Source organism: Rhinichthys klamathensis, unplaced genomic scaffold, assembly GCF_029890125.1.
Source record: "Rhinichthys klamathensis goyatoka isolate OS25496 unplaced genomic scaffold, OSU_Roscu_1.1 h1tg000255l_1, whole genome shotgun sequence".
NCBI classification, from domain to species: domain Eukaryota; kingdom Metazoa; phylum Chordata; class Actinopteri; order Cypriniformes; family Leuciscidae; genus Rhinichthys; species Rhinichthys klamathensis.
The window spans coordinates 735,360-743,617 of record NW_026606777.1 but is presented as its reverse complement, the minus strand read 5'-3'; positions in this window follow the sequence as shown (position 1 = coordinate 743,617).

Below are 8,258 nucleotides of genomic sequence, written 5' to 3'. Positions count from 1 at the left end.
ATTAGCCAACATGATCTAACAATGAGCATTTTTTAAAAGTATTTATTAATCTTTGTTAATATTAGTTAATTAAAATATAGTTTGTTAAAGTTAGTTAATACAATTTATAGTCATTGTTCATGCGAGTTCACAGTGCATTATAATTTTAATACACAATTTTTGAATATAATAATGCATTATTAAATGTGGAAATTAACATTAACTAAGACTAATAAATGCTTAAAGTATTATTCATTCTTAGTTCATGTTAACTGAAGGAGTTTACTAATAATACCTTTTTGTAAAGCATTACCCGTTTGAATCTTAGTGTTCACATTTTGCAGTATAACGTCGCATCACATTTTGTTTGTATTAATTAATGGGTTGTGTGTTTGAGGTACTGTGTGTTTGCTTCTAAAATGATGTGTGTACTGAAATCATACAGAAGGATGTTTTCTGAAAATGTAAAAACACAAAAATGTTTTCTGTGATGATAGGTTTAGGTTTAGGTACCTTTGTATGAGGGAGAACATGATTGTGCATATAAGCATCATTGCCCTCCAGACTCTTTCTAAATGAGAGTTAAAGGGATAGTTCACTTTAAAATGAAAGTTCTGTCATCATATTCTCACCCTCAACTTACACTTAAAGGAGAACTCCGGCGCGAAATGAACCTTTGGTCTAATTACACATTGTTACCTAGTCAACCGTTATCTGAGATTTGTTTTCATGATTATCGAATGTAAATAGTTTTATCTCTAAAAACAGTTTAGCCTATAAAGCTAGTATAAAGCTAGTATATTGGGCATAGTGTAATGACAAATAAAAATCGCTTGTTAATACCACTAACAAGGCTGAAAATAGCCCCACACTAACACGGTAGCATAATGAGGGTCCCTACCTTCAAACCGAAGCATTGAGAACTTTGTAAGTGTACAGACAGTTTAATAAGAAGATATTTTAAACATACAGTCAACTTCGCGTATACAGGCAGAAGCCATCTTTGAAATACAGCCTTTACCAGTCGATCTATGAACGCCGATCCAAGTGCGCTGGTGAGATGTGAACGAGCTATAAGTTGTGATAAGGTGAGCGCGAACAGTAGGCTTGGATCGGCGTTCGTAGATCGACTGGTAGAGACTGTATTTCAAAGATGGCTTCTGTCTGTATACGCGAAGTATGTTTAAATGTATGTATGTTTGTATGTTTAAAATATCTTCTTATTAAACTGTCTGGACACTGACAAAGTATGTTTAAAATATCTTCTTGTTAAACTGTCTGTACACTTACAAAGTTCTCAATGCTTCGGTCTGAAGGTAGGGACCCTCATTATGCTACCGTGTTAGTGTGGGGCTATTTTCAGCCTTGTTAGTGGTATTAACAAGCGATTTTTATTTGTCATTACACTATGCCCAATATAACGTTACTAGCGTTATACTAGCTTTTTAGGCTAAACTGTTTTTAGAGATAAAACTATTTACATTCGATAATCATGAAAACAAATCTCAGATAACGGTTGACTAGGTAACAATGTGTAATTAGACCAAAGGTTCATTTTGCGCCGGAGTTCTCCTTTAAGTGATCTTATGAATAACTGACAACTCTTAAATAACTGGTTTGTAAATAATGCTATACTGCATTTAGAAATTATTAATTGATCATTAACAAAGTATGAAAATACAATTTTTAAAAACATTATAGATATGCTTATAAATCAAGAAAAAAGCATTTATAGCTGTATTTAGAAACTTCTTATTAATGTCTATTAATACTTTATAAATGATGAATTAACTGTTAACTCATGCTTAACTAATGATTAATAGTGTGCAGTTATTATAAAGTGTTACCTTTCTTTCTGCTGCTGAACACAAAGGAAGATATTTTGAAGAATGTCAGTAACCAAACAGTTAACTGGTCCCATTGACTTCAATAGTAGGAAACAAAATATCATGGAAGTCAATGTGTCACGATTCCTGTCTTGTGTTCCCCTTGTCTTGTGTGGACTTTTGTTATTTCCTGTTTTGTGCCATGTGTTTGTAGTCATTTGTAGTTTTTCCTGTTGATTAGTTTATGATTGTTCTCAGGTGTATCTTGTTTCCTCATTACTTAGTTAAGCTTGTTTGTCTCTGTGTATTTATAGCCCTTGTGTTTCACTTGTTACTTTGTCAGTTGTTATACATGTAATGGTTGCTTTTGTTCCTCGTGATTTTGTTCCTTTGTTCTGTTTTACCTGTTATTACTTTATTAAATCCTGCATTTAGATCCTCGCCTTCGCCTGCGTTTCTCAGCCCGTTACAGAACAACTGACCTTAAACATGGATCTAGCAGGTAGTAGCCAGAGCCCACTGAGCAAACTTTGCGCGATTTATCAGGATAATCGCAGCATTGGGGATTATGTGGAAGAATTCCTTTTGTATAGCCATCTCGTTCCTGATATTGATAATACTCTAAAGGATTGTTTCTGGAGTGGTATAGATCGGGACATTAGTTTAAACTTACCAGAGGAGGACCCCAGTTGGACCCTGGTGCAGTATATTGATTTTGTCCTGCAGTTTTGTGGATCCCCCTTCACTGTTGGAGAGGTAGAGAATGAGCTCCATGAACCCGCGGTATCCACTCAACCAGAGCTTCACGCCAGCCACGTCCAGCCAGAGCTTCACGTCAGCCACGTCCAGCCAGAGCTTCACGTCACGTCTGCCCAGCCAGAGACTGTTCACGTCACGTCTGCCCAGCCAGAGACTGTTCACGTCACGTCTGCCCAGCCAGAGACTGTTCACGTCACGTCTGCCCAGCCAGAGACTGTTCACGTCACGTCTGCCCAGCCAGAGACTGTTCACGTCACGTCTGCCCAGCCAGAGACTGTTCACGTCACGTCTGCCCAGCCAGAGACTGTTCACGTCACGTCTGCCCAGCCAGAGACTGTTCACGTCACGTCTGCCCAGCCAGAGACTGTTCACGTCACGTCTTCCCAGCCAGAGACTGTTCACGTCACGTCTGCCCAGCCAGAGACTGTTCACGTCACGTCTGCCCAGCCAGAGACTGTTCACGTCACGTCTGCCCAGCCAGAGACTGTTCACGTCACGTCTGCCCAGCCAGAGACCGTTCACGCCACGCATGCGCCGCCTGAGCCCTCAGTGACCGCAACACTGGCCATTATGGCCACAACCATGTGGTGTGTGTGGGCTGCGCACACTCTTGAGCTGGTGCCCGCTGATCCTGCGCCAGAGCCCGCTGATCCTGCACCAGAGCTCACTGATCCTGCGCCAGTCCTGTCCAGCGCAGAGTTTCCTTCGCCGCTGGTTCTGCTTAGCTCAGAGCCCTCTTCACGGCTGGTCCTGCCCAGCCTAAAGCCCTCTTCACCGCCGTGGCCGCCCGAGGGGTCTTCACCGCCGTGGCCGCCCGAGGGGTCTTCACCGCCGTGGCCGCCCGAGGGGTCTTCACCGCCGTGGCCGCCCGAGGGGTCTTCACCGGCGTGGCCGCCCGAAGGGTCTTCACCGCCGTGGCCGCCCGAAGGGTCTTCACCGCCGTGGCCGCCCGAAGGGTCTTCACCGCCGTGGCCGCCCGAAGGGTCTTCACCGCCCTGGCCGCCCGAAGGGTCTTCACCGCCCTGGCCGCCCGAAGGGTCTTCACCACCCTGGCCGCCCGAGGGGTCTTCACCGCCATGGCCGCCCGAAGGGTCTTCACCGCCGTGGCCGCCCGAAGGGTCTTCACCGCCCTGGCCGCCCGAAGGGTCTTCACCACCCTGGCCGCCCGAAGGGTCTTCACCGCCCTGGCCCCCTGCACTGCCTGCTCCGTCCTGGTCGCCTACTCCGCCCTGGCCTTCAATCCTGCCGCAGTCTCCGGGCCTTCTTCCGCTCCACGGGTCTGGCCCTCCATCCCACCCCCGGGTCCGCCTCCGCTCCACCTCCCTCCTGGACTGTTTACATGAGGAGCGTCTGGAATCCGCTCCTTAAGTGGGGGGCTATGTCACGATTCCTGTCTTGTGTTCCCCTTGTCTTGTGTGGACTTTTGTTATTTCCTGTTTTGTGCCATGTGTTTGTAGTCATTTGTAGTTTTTCCTGTTGATTAGTTTATGATTGTTCTCAGGTGTATCTTGTTTCCTCATTACTTAGTTAAGCTTGTTTGTCTCTGTGTATTTATAGCCCTTGTGTTTCACTTGTTACTTTGTCAGTTGTTATACATGTAATGGTTGCTTTTGTTCCTCGTGATTTTGTTCCTTTGTTCTGTTTTACCTGTTATTACTTTATTAAATCCTGCATTTAGATCCTCGCCTTCGCCTGCGTTTCTCAGCCCGTTACACAACTATTTGGTTACTGACATTCTTCAAAATATATTCTGTTTTCAGCAGAAGAAAAATTCATACAGGTTTGAAACAACTTGAGGGTGAGTATATGATGACATAATTTTCATTTTAAAGTGAACTATCCCTTTAAAGTGTTGTAACTGTTTATGTATAGTGTTTCTTGGGTTTTTCTTGTGCACCAACAGAAAGGTTTTTATGTGTTTATTTTAGAGATTGTGTTGTCGGTAAATGTAGATTGTAGCTAGGTTATTAAGACTTTTTTTTTGTCCAAATTTGAAATAAATTGTAACTTTATTATTATTATTTTTTATTAAAAATGTATTTAATTATATAATAGTGTACATGTATATTACATTAAAGTATATTTTAGTTCACATTAATTGCGTGTCAGTATATTTGGAAGTACACTTTTACCATATTTCAAAGTTCATATAAAAATGTATTAAAATCCCACTTAATTTGTTCCAAAAAATAACTCATGCGCGAGAACTGACCTTCTTCTACTACTATGTACAGCACGCGTCTTCCTCTGCTTGTAAGACGCGCGCTGTGTAGTAGAAGAAGAAGGTCACTTCTCGCGCATGCGTCCTGGAAATCTCTTGAACTCTCGTCTCAGGCCCACAAGGAAGCAATGGAATAGTCGAATAAAGTCGTTATTTTTGTTTTTTTCCGCACAAAAAGTATTCTCGTCGCTTGATAAACTTATAGTGGAGCCACTGTAGGCACATGGAATATTTAAACATTTTCTTTAATGACTTTCTGGGCCGTCAAGTTTCACTCCCTTAGGAAGCCTATGTAGCAGTGATCCAGCTCTCAGATTTAATCAAAAATATCTTCATTTGTGTTCCGAAGATGAACGAAGGTCTTACGGGGTTGGTACAGCATGGGGGTGAGTAATTAATGACTTAATTTTCATTTTTGGGTGAACTAACCCTTTAAGTGGTACCAAAAAATCACTCTTAATGACAGCTTATTACATTTTATTTCAACTTAATATATGATATATTTGAAATTAATTACACTTAATGTGCATTCAGTGCGCCGAAAACATTGCATTTAATTCACACTTAAGTGTATACCTTTAAAGTATATTATTTGTGTAATAAGTACACTTTATAAAAGCACACTAAAGTGCACTTTTTTTCACAAGGGATGTTTTGCTAACTATTCCTCATATTTCTTTTACTGATCTAAACTTACAAATGCGCTTCCAGAGTTTTCATTTACGCTTCCAGAGTTTTCATTTACGCTTCCAGAGTTTTCTCATTTACGCTTCCAGAGTTTTCGTTTACGCTCCCTGAGTTTTCATTTACGCTTCAAGAGTTTTCATTTACGCTTCAAGAGTTTTCATTTACGCTTCCAGAGTTTTCATTTACGCTTCCAGAGTTTTCATTTACGCTTCCAGAGTTTTCATTTACGCTTCCAGAGTTTTCATTTACGCTTCCAGTTTTCATTTACGCTTCAAGAGTTTTCATTTACGCTTCCAGAGTTTTCTCATTTACGCTTCAAGAGTTTTCATTTACGCTTCCAGAGTTTTCATTTACGCTTCCAGAGTTTTCATTTACGCTTCCAGAGTTTTCTCATTTACGCTTCCAGAGTTTTCTCATTTACGCTTCCAGAGTTTTCATTTACGCTTTCAGAGTTTTCATTTACGCTTCAAGAGTTTTCATTTACGCTTCAAGAGTTTTCATTTACGCTTCAAGAGTTTTCATTTACGCTTCCAGAGTTTTCTCATTTATGCTTCCAGAGTTTTCATTTACGCTTCCAGAGTTTTCATTTACGCTTCAAGAGTTTTCATTTACGCTTCCAGAGTTTTCATTTACGCTTCAAGAGTTTTCATTTACGCTTCCAGAGTTTTCATTTACGCTTCCAGTTTTCATTTACGCTTCAAGAGTTTTCATTTACGCTTCCAGAGTTTTCTCATTTACGCTTCAAGAGTTTTCATTTACGCTTCCAGAGTTTTCATTTACGCTTCCAGAGTTTTCTCATTTACGCTTCCAGAGTTTTCTCATTTACGCTTCCAGAGTTTTCATTTACGCTTCCAGAGTTTTCATTTACGCTTCAAGAGTTTCCATTTACGCTTCAAGAGTTTTCATTTACGCTTCCAGAGTTTTCATTTACGCTTCCAGAGTTTTCATTTACGCTTCCAGAGTTTTCTCATTTACGCTTCCAGAGTTTTCATTTACGCTTCCAGAGTTTTCATTTACGCTTCCAGAGTTTTCATTTACGCTTCCAGAGTTTTCATTTACGCTTCCAGAGTTTTCTCATTTACGCTTCCAGAGTTTTCATTTACGCTTCCAGAGTTTTCATTTACGCTTCCAGAGTTTTCATTTACGCTTCCAGAGTTTTCATTTACGCTTCCAGAGTTTTCTCATTTACGCTTCCAGAGTTTTCTCATTTACGCTTCCAGAGTTTTCTCATTTACGCTTCCAGAGTTTTCGTTTACGCTCCCTGAGTTTTCATTTACGCTTCAAGAGTTTTCATTTACGCTTCCAGAGTTTTCATTTACGCTTCCAGAGTTTTCATTTACGCTTCAAGAGTTTTCATTTACGCTTCCAGTTTTCATTTACGCTTCAAGAGTTTTCATTTACGCTTCCAGAGTTTTCTCATTTACGCTTCAAGAGTTTTCATTTACGCTTCCAGAGTTTTCATTTACGCTTCCAGAGTTTTCATTTACGCTTCCAGAGTTTTCATTTACGCTTCCAGAGTTTTCTCATTTACGCTTCCAGAGTTTTCTCATTTACGCTTCCAGAGTTTTCATTTACGCTTCCAGAGTTTTCATTTACGCTTCCAGAGTTTTCATTTACGCTTCCAGAGTTTTCATTTACGCTTCAAGAGTTTTCATTTACGCTTCAAGAGTTTTCATTTACGCTTCCAGAGTTTTCTCATTTACGCTTCCAGAGTTTTCATTTACGCTTCCAGAGTTTTCATTTACGCTTCAAGAGTTTTCATTTACGCTTCCAGTTTTCATTTACGCTTCAAGAGTTTTCATTTACGCTTCCAGAGTTTTCATTTACGCTTCCAGTTTTCATTTACGCTTCAAGAGTTTTCATTTACGCTTCCAGAGTTTTCTCATTTACGCTTCAAGAGTTTTCATTTACGCTTCCAGAGTTTTCATTTACGCTTCCAGAGTTTTCTCATTTACGCTTCCAGAGTTTTCTCATTTACGCTTCCAGAGTTTTCATTTACGCTTCAAGAGTTTTCATTTACGCTTCAAGAGTTTTCATTTACGCTTCAAGAGTTTTCATTTACGCTTCCAGAGTTTTCATTTACGCTTCCAGAGTTTTCATTTACGCTTCCAGAGTTTTCTCATTTACGCTTCTAGAGTTTTCATTTACGCTTCCAGAGTTTTCATTTACGCTTCCAGAGTTTTCATTTACGCTTCCAGAGTTTTCTCATTTACGCTTCCAGAGTTTTCTCATTTAAGCTTCCAGAGTTTTCTCATTTACGCTTCCAGAGTTTTCATTTACGCTTCCAGAGTTTTCATTTACGCTTCCAGAGTTTTCATTTACGCTTCCAGAGTTTTCATTTACGCTTCCAGAGTTTTCATTTACGCTTCCAGAGTTTTCTCATTTACGCTTCCAGAGTTTTCATTTACGCTTCTAGAGTTTTCTCATTTACGCTTCCAGAGTTTTCATTTACGCTTCCAGAGTTTTCTCATTTACGCTTCCAGAGTTTTCATTTACGCTTCCAGAGTTTTCATTTACGCTTCCAGAGTTTTCTCATTTACGCTTCCAGAGTTTTCTCATTTACGCTTCCAGAGTTTTCATTTACGCTTCCAGAGTTTTCTCATTTACGCTTCCAGAGTTTTCTCATTTACGCTTCCAGAGTTTTCATTTACGCTTCCAGAGTTTTCTCATTTACGCTTCCAGAGTTTTCTCATTTACGCTTCCAGAGTTTTCTCATTTACGCTTCCAGAGTTTTCTCATTTACGCTTCCAGAGTTTTCTCATTTACGCTTCCAGAGTTTTCTCATT